Source organism: Pongo pygmaeus, chromosome 6, assembly GCF_028885625.2.
Source record: "Pongo pygmaeus isolate AG05252 chromosome 6, NHGRI_mPonPyg2-v2.0_pri, whole genome shotgun sequence".
Classification (NCBI taxonomy): Eukaryota; Metazoa; Chordata; class Mammalia; order Primates; family Hominidae; genus Pongo; species Pongo pygmaeus.
In genome coordinates this window covers 127,910,175-127,925,229 of record NC_072379.2, presented here as the reverse complement: position 1 = coordinate 127,925,229, position 15,055 = coordinate 127,910,175, and the positions used below count along the sequence as shown (strand labels likewise).

General features: G+C 39.9%; 1 protein-coding gene across 2 annotated transcripts in view; it reads left to right on the top strand.

Annotated features, from left to right (window-relative positions):
• TNPO3 (transportin 3) overlaps positions 1–15,055 on the top strand; it is a 98,669-nt gene that overhangs the window by 6,288 nt on the left and 77,326 nt on the right. Inside the window, exon 1 of one of the 2 annotated variants that reach the window (XM_054497234.2) lies at positions 7,560–7,693. The exons of the other annotated variant lie outside the window; for it this stretch is intronic. The gene's annotated coding sequence lies outside the window, so the exon portion shown is untranslated. Of the gene's footprint in view, positions 1–7,559; positions 7,694–15,055 lie in introns of those variants that run through there. 2 annotated transcript variants of the gene reach the window in all.

Below are 15,055 nucleotides of genomic sequence, written 5' to 3'. Positions count from 1 at the left end.
TTCTGCATCTTTAGACTCCTTTACTGAGTCTTTCCCATCAGCATCCAAATAGCTGAAATATTTCTCATAGTATACAGATATTTTGGGGTAGAGTGGATGCTGCCTTTGCCCAACTTTACTTTCTTCTCTGCTTTTACTCTTTCCCAACCCTTTCTTCAAATGCAGAAACTAACTCATCTTTTGAAAGCCCAACCTAAATTCTGCTTTGTCCTTCAAGGCTTACCTGCTTCTCTTCAGCCAAAAGTGATTTCAGCCCCCAATGAATGCCTAGAGAACTTTATTTCATTATGTTTGCCTTTTTATAAACCCTTTTGAAAATAAGTGTTTTGCCTCCCCTACTAGACCGGGATTCTTGTCACATTTGTTTATATAGTCCAATACCCATAGTTGAAGAAATAAACCGTGGTTATTAAGATAAACAATCAAGATGCTTCACACACAGGTTCTTAAAAATGTTGATTGTCAGAAGTGCATACATGCAGATACTCAGTTGGATAACTCACATTTTTCTTTATCTGCGAGTTTTATTCATTTTTGCTGTCACTCTTCACCATATACATGGTTAAAAATAAACAATATTTGGCTCCTTTAATGCTCTTCAGTCTTTCCAGTCTTTTTTTCTTTTTTTTTTTAAAAAAAAACCTTTATGAGATGTATATGTTGCCCTCATTTTATACTTGCAAATATTCAGGTACAGAAAGGGAGAGGAACTTTTTGACTCAATAAGGCTCTCTTTGTTTATTTATTTTTTGAGACCGAGTCTCGCTCACTCTGCTGCTTAGGCCGGAGTGCAGTGGCACCATCTTGGCTCACTGCAACCTCCGCCTCCTAGGTTCAAGCGATTCTCTTGCCTCAGCCTCCCAAGTAGCTGGGACTACAGGCGCGTGCCACCATGCCCGGCTAATTTTTGTATTTTTAGTAGAGATGGGGTTTTGCCATGTTGGCCAGGTTTGTCTCAAACTCCTGGCCTTAAGTGATCTGGCTGCCTTGGCCTCCCAAAGTGCTGGGATTAGAGGTGTGAGCCAGTGCACCTGGCCTATTTATTTAGTTTTTTGAGACAGGGTCTCACTCTGTTGCCCAGGCTGTGGAGCACAGGGGTGTGATTACTGCTCACTGCAGCCTTGCTCACCTGAGCCTGGGTTCAGGTGATCTTCCCACCTCAGCCTCTTGGACAGCTGGGACTACAGGCATGCACCACCACACCTGGCTAATGTTTTGTATATTTTGTAGAGTCAGGGTCTTGCCATGTTGCCCAGGCTGGTCTCGAGCCCATGGGCTCAAGCACTTCTCTCACCTCAGACTCCCAAAGTGCTGGGATTACAGACATGAGTCACTGTGCCTGGCCAAGGCTCTCTTTAAGTGGTCACTAAGTGTCATTTGTAACCAAAAGTAATGTGTGTGGTGGTTTTTTTCTTTCCAGAAGATTTTGTCTACTGGAACAAAAGCGTGTTTTATGTAGTAATAAGTATAGCATTTTAACATCCATTTGAAATTGGTAAGGCATAGAATTTGTGTGGTTTGCTAAAAAACTACTTTCAAGAATATGTATCTGTGTGAAACTATTATCCTTATTCTTCTCTACCACCCCACCTAATTTAGTATAGTTCAAATGACCTGGTGACAGTAGACGTGGTATAGAGGTATAATTTGAATATGCTTTAGCCTGTACTGTGAGTTAGCATCTTTTCTCTTTCTCTAATATTTGTATAAAACAGCCATTTTCTGAAGAATCTGTATTCATTGCTCTAAACTTCTTCCACCAAAATTTTTGGAGATGTGCAGCCATGGTTATGTTTTATGTGATAGGTAGATATCACTGATAACTTCAAAGTGTTCTGAAACACTTTTTTGAGGCAGATCTTAAAGGAATCTTAGTAGCCTGTCCTGTATATTTAGTAGTTTCATTTGTCCACCCCTACTAACTAAAATTAGTAGAAGTTGTAGAGAGCTATTGAAGGAAAGACCATCTTTTCATAGGGCCAATTACTTAAGCTACTCAGTTATAAGTTTTTAATTTAAGTTGTAAGTAGGAGATAACTTTTACAGAGACAATCTTTGGGTTAGATATTACCTCAAAAGTTTTATAGTTCAGCCTGGAAACTGAAAAGGCATGCTTCAACATGGATGTATGCAGCTTTTTGATGAAAAGCATCAAAAGCATAAAGCAGACGAAGTAAAGTCATGCTTTGATAGACTAAGTTGGCATTGTCATGTTTGGTTTATCACATGTCCATAGGAATTTTCTTCTTAGATATCATATCAGAAAGGTCTTGGGTTGATATGGTTTGGCTATGTCCCCACCCACATCTCACCTTGTAATAATACCCCCTGACTTGTGTCAAGGTGGGGCCAGGTGGAGGTAATTGAATCATGATGGGGTTCCCTCATACTGTTCTTGTGGTAGTGAATAAGTCTCACAAGTTCTGATGGTTTTATAAATGGGAGATCCCCTCACAAGCTCTCTCTTGCCTGCCGCCATGTAAGACGTTGCTTTGCTCTTCCTTCGTCTTCTGCCATGATTGTGAAGCCTCCCCAGCCATGTGAAACTGAGTCAGTTAAATCGCTTTCCTTTATAAATTACCCAGGCTTGGGTATGTCTTTATTAGAAGTGTGAGAACACATTAATACATGGGTCATGGACTATCGGCTTCAAACTTCTTTCCTAGTACTTTTCCTATTTGGAATTTATTGATTCTTTAGCCTGGTTATAAAACCTAGGGTTTTTGGCTTTTCTCTGGTCGTTACTGATTTATCTTGAAAGTTTAGGCATTTTTTGTGTGTGCTTATGCTCACACCTTCCAGTCAAAACATGCTTTTGAAAGGAAAGCCTTCTAGAAAACAGAAAATGTTCCTATACAACTTCAGTAGATGAGTTCAGTCTAGGAATACTCTGTGCCTTGCACTGATAGAAACGGGAGTATGTAAATAATGAAAACCAAAGATCTTTCTCCCAGAGAGTGTACCAATGTAGCTGTGTCATCCCGTGTAGTAGCCACCAGTCCAGTGTGACTATTTAAACTTAAAATTAAGTAAAAGTTAAAATCAGTTTCTTTTTTTTTTTTTTTTTTTGAGATGGAGTCTCGCTCTGTCGCCCAGGCTGGAGTGCAGTGGTGCAATCTTGGCTCACTGCAAACTCCACCTCCCGGGTTCAAGCAATTCTGCCTCAGGCTCCCAAGTAACTGGGATTACAGGTGCATGCCACCATGCCCGGCTAATTTTTTGTATTGTTAGTGGAGATGGGGTTTCACTGTGTTAGCAAGAATGGTCTCGATCTCCTGATCTCGTGATCCACCCACCTCGGCCTCCCAAAGTGCCGGGATTACAGGCATGAGCCACTGCGCCCGGCCTAAAATCAGTTTCTTATTTGCACTTACCCACATTCCAAGTACTGTACAGTGCAAATATAGAACATTTCATGTCTTTGAAGTATTGGAGTCTATGTTTGTGATTTTGTGACAGTATTTCTGTTGCCATGGTAGTCTGTTATATGGTGGCATTTCTCCATATTTTGATTAGTTTCTTGTCTTGCCAGGCCTTGGGCCAAAGTTGATAGTTTGATTTAGGATGTAAAATTATCAGGGTACTACTATATTTTCTAATTACAATAGTTTTTTCAAAGCTTTTCAGATATTTCTTCAGCATTCTTTTATAGTGATTGCACTGATGTTTATGGATGAAATGGAAAGTAGGTTTTATAGGTTTTTTTTTTTGTGGTAAAACATTCAAAACATAAATTTAGCATTTTAACGTTTTTTTTTTTCTGAGACAGGGTCTTGTTCTGTTGCCCAGGTTGGAGTGCTGTGGTGCGATCATAGCTCACTGCAACCTTAAACTCCCAGGCTCAAGCTATCTTGCCTCTTCAGCCTCCCAAGTAGCTGGGATTACAGGCATGAGCTACCGTGCCCAGTCATTTTAACCATTTTTAAGTGTGCAGTTCAGTGGTATTACATTGACATTGTTGTGCAACCATCACCGTAATCCATCTTCAAAACTTTTTCATCTTGTAAAACTAAATCTATGCCCGCTAAACAAAATAGGTGCCCATTTGCTTCCTGCCCCAGTCCCTGGCAACCACCATTCTACTTTCTGTCTCTATGAATGTGACTATTCTTGGTACCTCAGGTAAGTGGAATCATACAGTATTTAGCCTTTTTGTGATGGGCTATTCTCACTTAGCATAATATCTTCAGGGTTCATCCATGTGCGTAGCATGTGTCAGAAATTCCTTCCTTTTTAAGGCTGAATAATATCCCGTTGTATGTATATATACCACGTTTGGCTTATCCATTCATCCATCAATGGACACTTGCTTGCACCTTTGTGAATAATGCTGCTATGAACATGGGTGTATAAATACTTGTGGGAGTACCTGCTTTCAATTCTTTTGGATATACAGTATACCTAGAATTGGAATTGCTGGATCATATGGTAATTCTATATTTATTTGTTTACTTATTTGGGGGAACTGCCATACTGTTTCCCAGATTTTTAAGCTCTGTTAAACTTAAAAACAAATTTATTTCTTAGGAAGTTGAGATTACTCAGACTACCTGTCCTGTATTTCCCTCACTTGTACCACGGTGCTGAAATATTACCAGAGAGTATTTTTACAGCTGTATAGGTGAAGCCTCTAAGATAAACCTTATTTCTCTTTACTGGAAGTTAACAGTATTGCTACAAGGGATAGTTTTGTAGTGTTTGGTATGTACATACTCTTAAAAGTACTAATTTAATTTTCCTCTTCTGGTAGAGTATCCAAAATGAAATTAGAAAACAAGTATTTTTCTTTTTGGTGGGTTTTCTGTTAACAGAGTTTGCATAATGGTTTTTACTTATTTTTTTCTCAAGCCCACAGCACAATTCTTTTTTCTATTTTGTGTTCATTGCTTCCTAGTTGTATTTTCTGTCTCAGTCATAGTGTAATATTTTAACAGTTATATTCAAAGCAAGAGAATATATTTGGAAGTAGACATGAAAACATAGATGTTTTGAGCAAGACTCCATCTCAAAAACAAAAAAATTTAAAAAGGCCAGGCGCAGTGGCTCACGCCTGTAATCCCAGCATTTTGGGAGGCCAAGGCAGGCAGATCACTTGAGGTCAGGGGTTCAAGAAAATATACATGCTTTTATATAAATAAGCATTCAGAGATTTAAATACTTTAATGCGTTATTACAATACTTTAAGTTAGATATATTACATTTATGTAAGTTTGAAAAATTTGAGTCTTAAGCACTGTTAACATATGCTTTGTATGTATAATAGAATTCTCATCTGGTTTATATGAGTTATAAAACTGAGCAGGTAGGCAGAAATAGAGACCAGTGTTGAAAGAAGATAAATTTTCTGTATTTTGGCTTTCAGGAAGCCCTTGCATGGGCTAACCATTTGTTTCAAATGAAATGGTTTCAAGCTTGGCATTTTCTATTTTTAAAGCAAGACTGCCTAGTATAAATAAGGCCCACAGTGAAAAGATTATCGAGTAATGCTTGCCGTGGTCATTCCCAACTGAAGTTGGCTTTATGGATCTAAATTTATTTGTCTTTTTGAGGGCCATTCTTGAGATTAATACTGACATTCATAGGTAATTGAGGATTATTATTTTGGATAGGGATTCTTGTCATGAAAAAATTGGGGCAAGATATCTTAGTACCATCTTATGTGTGACCAACAACTACATAGTTCAGCCAAAATTCATTTGTCAGAGGTCATTATGATATAGGATTATTTAAAAATGCTTGTCTCAGAACTTCTGGGATTTCAGAAGAATCTGGGAAGACCACACTGTGCAGTGCTGTCATTGGCCTTATTGATTCCTTTCTTCTATTTTGATTCAATTTCAGTTTATTTTAGAGATAGGGTTTCACTCTGTCACGCAGTCTGGAGTGCAGTGGCAGGATCACAGCTCACTGTAACTAGGGCTTCAGTGATCCTCCCACCTCAGTCCCCTACCCCCACCCCCAGAAGCTGAGACCAAAGGTGCGCACCATCATATCCTGCTAATTTTTTTTTTTTTTCCTGTAAAGACTGGGTCTTGCTATGTTGCCCAGGTTGGTGTAGAATTTCTGGTCTCAGGTGATCCTCCCACCTTGGCCTCCCAAAGTGCTGAGATGACAGGTGTGAGTCATTGCACCTGGCCCTTCCTTTTAAGTAATTGTTTTTAGCTACGAATATCTTTCCTCATAAGGAAAATACTTGTTTTCCTTTTGATTATATATTTAGCTCTTATGGAGATGGCTGTGAAAATGTAAGTTGACTGAACTTACCTCTATAAGGGAATTTTTTGCTTCTAGAAAATGTATTTATGTATACCCAAGTGTATTTTGTGAATCTGGGAGCTTGCTAGGAGATTTATGATTACTTTTCTTTTACAATTTTTTTTTTTTGGAGGATGGGAGTTGTTTTATCACTGCTTTGGTGAAGATATTAGCTAAGTTTGATTTCATCTTGGTTTCTGTGTTTCAGGCCATCTTGCAAAAGAAGTTATATTGAAAAATGTTTTTAGGTAGTGATGGTTATCTTATGTTCCCCTCAGTTTATTTTTTTCTTAATTAGTATCCTTTCAAACCATTTTTCTTCCCACTGTCCGAGAAAATTATCAGGAAGTAATTTGTTGTAACAAATCTAGCAATTTATCTCGTTTTGTAAAATTCTCATAAAGGATTAGATAAAAGAACTTAAGGTAGTTGATGACTTAAAAAATTACTTTTTCTGTTTCAGGTAAATTAGACTTGTTCTTTCTTTCCCCATCTCATGAAAATGATTTTTTCTTGATATGGGAAATTCTGACTTTTCTAGCTCTATACCACATGGTTGCAGGGCATATATCTAAAATATTGTTTTGTTTGACTGATTTATAGTTTTCTTTTTAAGAGTTCTTTTTTCTCTGTGTTCTGATGTAGTCTTCCTTCCCAGAACTTTCCCCAATATACTATAAATCTTTGAAAATCTTCATTTAGTAAATAATATCGTTCACTCATCGAAATGCTTAAAAAATGCAGCAACCTGACACTTATGTTACTTTTCAAGTCTTATTGAATTATCTGTATTTCCAGAACTTTATTTTCTATTTGCCAGAGCTCTTTGGTACTCAGTGAAGTATTTTAGGTAATTCTGCTTAATTTGAGGAGTTTTTATGTAGGATTAACTAGCAGCTGTAATCTGCTTCTAATTCTTGGCAGCTAATGAGTCCTTAGGCACCTGTCTGGGTGTGTGCTTGCATTGTTGAGGGCCTGCTCAGTGATTTTGGTTGATTCAGCAGTTTTAGAAACGTTAGTGTAGAAGTGAGTCTTGGAGCAACAGTGCACCATTAAACAAAAAAGGGAGCAAGTACTTTAGGATCTGCTGTGAAGTATAATGAAGGGCTTAGAGCATGTTAGTGAAAGGATTGCTGGGCCATAGCCTGCCTCATATTCATCACATAGTCATGGAAATATCTTTTGAAAAGACTGATATAAAGGCCTGTTCTGCTACTGCTTTGTGACATGGAAGATTGGAATTAGATGCTTAAATGGAAAATGTTCTCTTGTTGCAGCCTCTTTGAAATGTGCTGCTAGTGGGAGCTGCAGCTTCCTCCTGCTGACTCTGAGCCCCAGGCTTCAGTTGAGATGGTCCTTTCAGAAATGTGGAGCTTAGTCCAAGCCTGGATTTCAGTGGGTAGCACCTGGCATCTGTGGCTAGAAAGTCCTATGAAGTGTAAGTGCTTTATTCTCTCCTTATAAAGAATCCCTTTTCCTTCCTTGATTCTCTTCCTTCCCTTCCTTTTTTCTGCTGTTTAGCAGAGGGGAAGAACAATGAGCAATGTACTGTAGTTTGTAGGGTATCAGGATTTGGTTGAATTTTCTTTATGACTCAGTAGCCAAAACAAGATTTCATTTTGTTTTCTTGAGACAGCATCTCACTCTGTCACCCAGGCTGGAGGGCAGTGGTGTGATCATAGCTCGCTGCTGCCTCCAGCTACTGGGCTCAACCAATCCTCCTGCCTCAGACTCCTGAGTAGCTAGGGCTACAAGTACACCATGCCTGGCTGATTTTTAAATTTTTTTGTAGAGACAGGATCTCACTATATTGTCTCCAGGCTGGTTTTGAACACCTGGCCTTAAGCAAGCCTCCTGCCTAGGCAGGAGCCTCTGAAAGCTCTGGGATTATAGGTGTGAGCCACCATGCCTGGCTGGGTGTCAACAATTCTTAAACTCTCCTGGAATTCAAAATAAAGGGATAATTATGACCCTTAATATTTAGTATGGGCAGTGTCATCATGGGTGATTTTTCATTGACGATGTACTTAGTAGTAGCCTTGATACCCAAGTTTGCCAAGTGATTCTTTAGGGGTCACTCTCATATTTAGTTATTATTCTGAAAAAACTAATACAGTATTTGAAAGGAGAAGTACATTTGACCAGTGGGTAAGACAGTATCAAAGTAAATAAGGGTGCTTGAATTTAGAAGATAGTACCTTCCTTTTGCTTCTACTTGATACATTTGCACAAGAGTAAGTCAATGATTTTTCTAAGACTAATTTCCCATAGCATTGTCCTGAGAAATTCATATAGCTGCCATCCATAGTTTAGTTTAAAAAAACCGCAAACTAGATAATAACAAAATGAGCATTAAAAGGTGCAATTTTCAACTCGCAGAAAAATAATTTTTTTAATGAGAGGTAATTTTCTTACATAAAGTGCACCATCTTAAGTGTATAACTCAATTTTTTCTTATATGTATATTTTAAGTAATCACAAATAACATCAAGGCATAGTACATTCTATTACTCTAGCAGATACCTGAATGCCTCTTCCCAGTAAATCATTCCCCTCCCATAACCACTATTCTGACTTACATCACCACAGATTTGTTTTGCCTGTTTTTTAAAAAACAGCTTTAGTGAAATATAGTTCACACAACTACATTTCACTCATTTAAAGTATACCGGTTAATGATTTTTAATATAGAGATTTCTTTATCCATCAAGTTTTGGACATTTTCTTTTTTTTTTTTTTTTTTTGAGATGGAGTCTTGCCCTGTTGTCCAGGCTAGAGTGCAGTGGCACGACCTCGGCTCACTGCAACATCTGCCTCCTGGGTTCAAGCGATTCTCCTGCCTCAGCCTCCTGAGTAGCTGGGATTACAAGTGTGCACCACCACGCCTGGCTAATTTTTGTATTTTTAGTAGAGACGGGGTTTCACTGTGTTGGCCAGGCTGGTCTTGAACTCCTGACCTCAAGTGATCCACCTGCCTCTGTCTCCCAAAATGTTGGGATTACAGGCATGAGTCACCATGCCCAGCTGGACATTTTCATCATACCAAAAAGAGACCTGTACCCCTTGGCCTGCCACCTCCCACCTCATTCCTAGGCAACTACTAATCTACTTTCTGTCTCTAGAGTTTTGCCTATTCTGGATATTTCATATAAATGGAATCATATAGTTCATTATCCTTTGTGACTGTCTTCTTTCAGTTAGTATGATGTTTTCAAGGTTCATCCATGTTATAGTATATGTTATTACTTCACTCCTTTTTATGGCTGAGCAGTATTCCATTCAACATATATACCACATCTTATCCATTCATTGGTCAGTGGACATTGGGACTGTTTCCACTTTTTGGCTATCATTTGTGAATAGTGCTATAATGCATTCATGTACAAGTGCTGTTGAAATTTTTGGATTATATGATAACTCTTATTTTTTATTTATTTATTTTTTAGACAGAGTCTTCCTCTGTCACCCAGGATGGAGTGCAGGGGTGTGATTTTTGCTCACTGCAACCTCTGCCTCTCCAGCTCAAGCAATCCTCCCGCCTTAGCCTCCTGAGTAGCTGGGACTACAGGTGCACACTACCATGCCCAGCTAATTTTTGTATTTTTTCTAGAGATGGGGTTTCACTATGTTGCCCAGGCTGGTTTCAAACTCTTGGGCTCAAGCGATCCTCCCGCCTTGGCCTCCCAAAGTGCTGGGATTATAGGTGTGAGCCACTGTGCCTGGGTGATAACACTCTATTTTTAACCTTTCAAAGAATGGCATCCTGTTTTCAAAATGGCTGTACCATTTTACACTCCTACCAGCAGTGTATAAGTGTTCCTGTTTTTCTACATATTCACTAATACTTGTTGTCTGTCTTTTTGATTATAGCCATCCTGGTGGGTATGAAGTGATATCTCATTGTGGTTTTGATTTGCATTTCCTAATGGCTAATCATGTTGAGCATCTTTTCATATGCTTTTCGACCATTCATGTATCTTTGGAGAAATGTCTATTCAAGTTCTTTGTCCATTTTTTAAAAAACTTTTAGGTTCAGGGATACACATGCAGGTTTATTGTATAGGTAAACCTGTGTCATAGGGGTTTGTTGTACAGATTATTTTGTTACCCAGGTGTTAAGCCCAGGACCCATTAATTATTTTTTCCGATCCTCTCCCTCCTCTCAACCTCTTACCTCCGGTTAGTCCCAGTGTCTGTTGTTCTTCTTTGTGTTCATGTGTTCTCATCATTTAACTCCCACTTATAAATGAGAACATGTGATATTTGGTTTTCTGAACCTGTGTTAGTTTGCTAAGGATAATGGCCTCCAGCTCCATCCATGTTCCTGCAGAGGACATGATTTCATTCTTTTTTTATGGCTGCGTAGTATTCCATGGTGCATATCTACCACATTTTCTTTATCCAGTCCACTGTTGTTAGGCATTTAAGTTGATTCCATGTCTTTGCTATTGTGAATAGTACTGCAGTGAACATTTGCATGCATGTGTCTTTATGATAGAACAATTTATATTCCTTTGGGTATACACCCAGTAATGGGATTGCTGGGTCGAATGGTAGTTCTGTTTTTAGCTCTTCAAGGAATCGCCACATTGCTTTCCACAATGGTTGAACTAGTTTACACTCCCACCAACAGTGTGTAAGCATTTCTTTTTCTCTGCAACCTCACCAGCATCTGTTATTTTTTGCTTTGTCCATTTTTAAATTGGGTTCTTGATGTTGAATGCTTTCATTTTAGAAATATGGTTTCATTGGCTTTAGAATTCTTTCCTTTTTTTCTTCCCATTTTTTAGATCTACCTCTCCATGTCTTCTGGCATCCTCATTCTTGACAAGAAGTCTGCTCTAGCTTTTTACTTTTGTTCCTCTGTATTTAATGTGTCCTTTTTCTCTGCTTCCCTTCAGTATTTCTCTTTATCTCTGGTTTTCAGGAGTTTGAGTATGATATATTTAGAATTTGTTCGCTTATTTGGGGGAGTAACATTCTCTGTTGCCCTGGTCTACCCTAGTCTTTAGCATTTCCATTGTCTGCCATTCTCACTGGTAGGGCGGCCTCAGTGATCCTAGTTTTTCTCGTGGCATTCATTCTTTGCCTTGCATCTGGCAGGTATTGTGCAAAATAGTTTTTTTTTTCCCTTCTCTCAGTGGTAGGAGACCTCTCATGGTGTTGGTAGTATTATTATAGGCTCAAGACTGTTTTATGCCTATCCCCTAGGGGTAGAGGTTTTTCTTTTACGCTTAGTGCAACTGCAGTGAGTCTTAACCTGTACTTTGAGTGGTGACATGCTTTGCTGCCCCTTCCCCATAGCCTAAGGCTTTTGTTGAGGGAAGGGTTCAGTCAGAGATTTTTGTGCTTTTTCCCAACAGAGGCTCTTCCCCTCCTCCAGGACTGCACCACCAAAGGAGGTGGTCTTCTGCCCTACCCCCAGTCTTTCTCTTGAGTATCTGGTCTGCGAAGGTGATCTGCTGGGTGACTGTGAGTTCCCCTTGTGTCTGCGAGTCCCAGGGGTTCTATATGCTCATGCTAGCCCACATGCAACCTTTCTCAATTTGTTAGACGTGTTAGCTGAATTTTTATGAGCTGGTTGCCAGGTGCCCTGAATTTCTTCCTCTGTCCTGTGGTAGATGAGCCAGTGCTTGCCTTCATTTTCCTTGTTAGAGGTCTGTCCTTAGATTTCAGTCAACTTGGTTGCCCTAAGACCTCAGCTTTCTGATGCATTTAAGCAAGGTTATTTTGTAGTTTATTTGCTTTTGTGTATTGTTAACTTACGGAAAGCAGTATTGTTTCTGTCATTATATATCTTAGGTGGATGCGGAACTCTTCTGAGACATTTTTATTCTTCGTATATTTTAAATCCCACAAGATATTATTGCTTTATATAATCAGTGTTAATTGTATTTACCCATATACTTAACTGCTTTTCCATTGTTCTTCATTCATTCCTGATTTCCGTTTTCTCTTTTCCTGCTAGAATTTCAATTGTATGTGTCTTAGCCTTTTTCAGTGTGTCCCACATGTCACTTGCATTCTTCTCATTGTTTACCTGCTATCCTTTTTTTGACTTTGTGCTTCAGTCTTTTTGTTTTTTATTGACCTGTTATCAAGCATAGCAATCTATAATTCTTCAGTTGTTTGATTTGCTGTTTGGCCTTTTCTAATGGTTCTTAATTTCAGTTACTGTATTTTTTTACTTCTAGAATTTCCTTTCAATTCTTTTTTATATATTCCATTTATTAATGGAAATTCTCCAGTTTTGTCTTCTAAGTCTTTGCATATATTAATCAGCTGTTCAGTTTTTCCAACTCTTTATTTCTTTTAACCTTTTAGAAATACACCTTATAATGCCCTACTCCTTAAACTTTTCCACTTGTATCTTGTAAGAACAAGGACATGTTTCTAAAATAAACTAAAACTGTTGTCACTCTCAAGAAATTTGACATTGATATGATGGTATTATCAGTCTGTATTCAAATTTTCCTAATTGCTCTAGCTATAGATTTCAAGCTTTCTAAAATTTTATTTTCTCTAATCTAGGATCCTTCAAGAGTAATGCTTTTCTTTTGGTTGTTACGTCTCTAGTTACCTGGGTATTTTTTTTCTTTTATGATAATGATATTAAAAAATCCAAGACAGGTACAGTGGTGCACACCTGTAGCCCCAGCTACACAGGAGGCTGAGGTGGGAGGGTTGCTTGAGCCCAGGAGGCCAGACTGGGCAACCATGTCAAGACCTTGTCCCTTTAAAACATATACACACGGCTGGGTGCGGTGGCTAACGCCTGTAATCCCAGCACTTTGGGAGGCCAAGGTGGGCGGATCATGAGGTCAGGAGTTCAAGACCAGCCTGGCCAATATGGTGAAACCCCTGTCTCTATTAAAAATACAAAAATTAGCTGGGTGTGGTGGCAGGCGCCTGGAGTCCCAGCTACCCGGGAGGCTGAGGCAGGAGAATCGCTTGAATCCGGGAGGCGGTGATTGCAGTGAGCCGAGATCATACCACTGCATTCCAGCCTGGGTGACAGAGGGAGATTCCATCTCAAAAAAAAAGAAAGAAAAGAAAAAACACACATACCCCACACAAATCCAGGGTGGGCCATTTTGTCTTAGTTTTTAGTATGCCTCACTATTTAGATTTGTCTGGTTCTTTTCTCATGATTGCATTCAGGTCAAACATTTTTTGGAAGAATACTGCATAGGCGATAATTTGTCATTTTTACTGAATCACATCAGGAGTCACATAAAATCTATTGGTGATGTTTTATTACTTTGGTTAAGACATCAGTTATTTTAGTCTTTGATAATTCATTATCTAGATAATGATTACTTTGTATTGTCTGTTTCTTTTTAGTTGTTGTCACTTGGTTTTGCTTTTTTTCCCCCCGGACGTGGTCTCGCTCTGTCACCTAGGCTGGAGTGCAATGGTGTGATCAAGGCTCACTGTGGCCTTGACTTCCTGGGCCTAAATAAATGGACCTCCCACCACAGCCTCCAAAGTAGCTGGTATTACAAGCATGTAGCACCACATCTGGCTAATTCCTTTTTTGTGTAGAGACGAGGTCTCACTTTGTTGCCCAGGTTGGTCTTGAGCTCCTGGCTTCAAGTGATCCTCCCACCTTGGCCTCCCAAAATGCTAGGATTATAGGTGTGAGCCAATGTTCCTGGCCTGGCTTTGCTTTTGTTTGATAGATGCTTGATATGTTGTTGTTTTTTTTCTTTTTTTCTTTTTTTTTTGAGACGGAGTCTCGGTATTTTGCCCAGGCCGGACTGCAGTGGCTCTATCTCGGCTCACTGCAAACTCCGCCTCCTGGGTTCACGCCATTCTCCTGCTTCAGCCTCCCGAGTAGCTGGGACTACAGGCACCTGCCACCGTGCCCGGCTAATTTTTTGTATTTTTAGTAGAGACGGGGTTTCACCGTATTAGCCAGGATGGTCTCGATCTCCTGACCTCATGATCCGCCCGCCTCGGCCTCCCAAAGTGCTGGGATTACAGGCGTGAGCCACCGCGCCTGGCCGATATGTTGTTTAAGATAAGTTGAAGAGATAAATGATGTTTCCTTCCTGAGATGAGTTTCTTTTGCTTCTGGCAGGTCTTTTTTCTTTTTTTTTTTTTTTGAGACGAAGTCTCACTCTGTTGCCCAGGCTGGAGTGCAGTGGCGCGATCTCTGCTCACTGCAAGCTCCGCCTCCCGGGTTCACGCCATTCTCCTGCCTCAGCCTCCCGAGTAGCTGGGACTACAGGCTCCCACCACCATGCCCAGCTAATTTTTTTTTTGTATTTTTATTAGAGACGGGGTTTCACCGTGTTAGCCAGGATGGTCTCAATCTCCTGACCTCGTGATCCGCCCGCCTCAGCTCCCCAAAGTGCTGGGATTACAGGCGTGAGCCACCGCGCCCGGCCTGGCAGGTCTTTATGACAGGGACAGATCTCTTTGAAATTCAAAAAGGAATTGAGCAAATTCTAAGCTGTGTTTCAGCCTTTTTTTGTTTTGTTTTGTTTTCCAAGACAGGGTCTTGCTCTGTCATCCAGGCTGGAATTCAGTGGCGTGATCATGGCTCACCGCAACGTCTGCATCCTGGGCTCAAGCAATACTCCCACCTCAGTGTTCCTGCCCACACCCCCCAGTAGCTGGGACCACAGACCTGCCATCATGCCCAGCTAATTTCACCTTGTTGCCCAGACTGGTCCTGAACTCCTAGGGCTCAAGCAGTCTTCCTGCCTCAGTCTCCCAAAGTGTTGGGATTACAGGCATGAGCCCCTGTGCCTGGCCTACTTTCTGTTTTTATGAGTCTTGCTACTTTAGATAC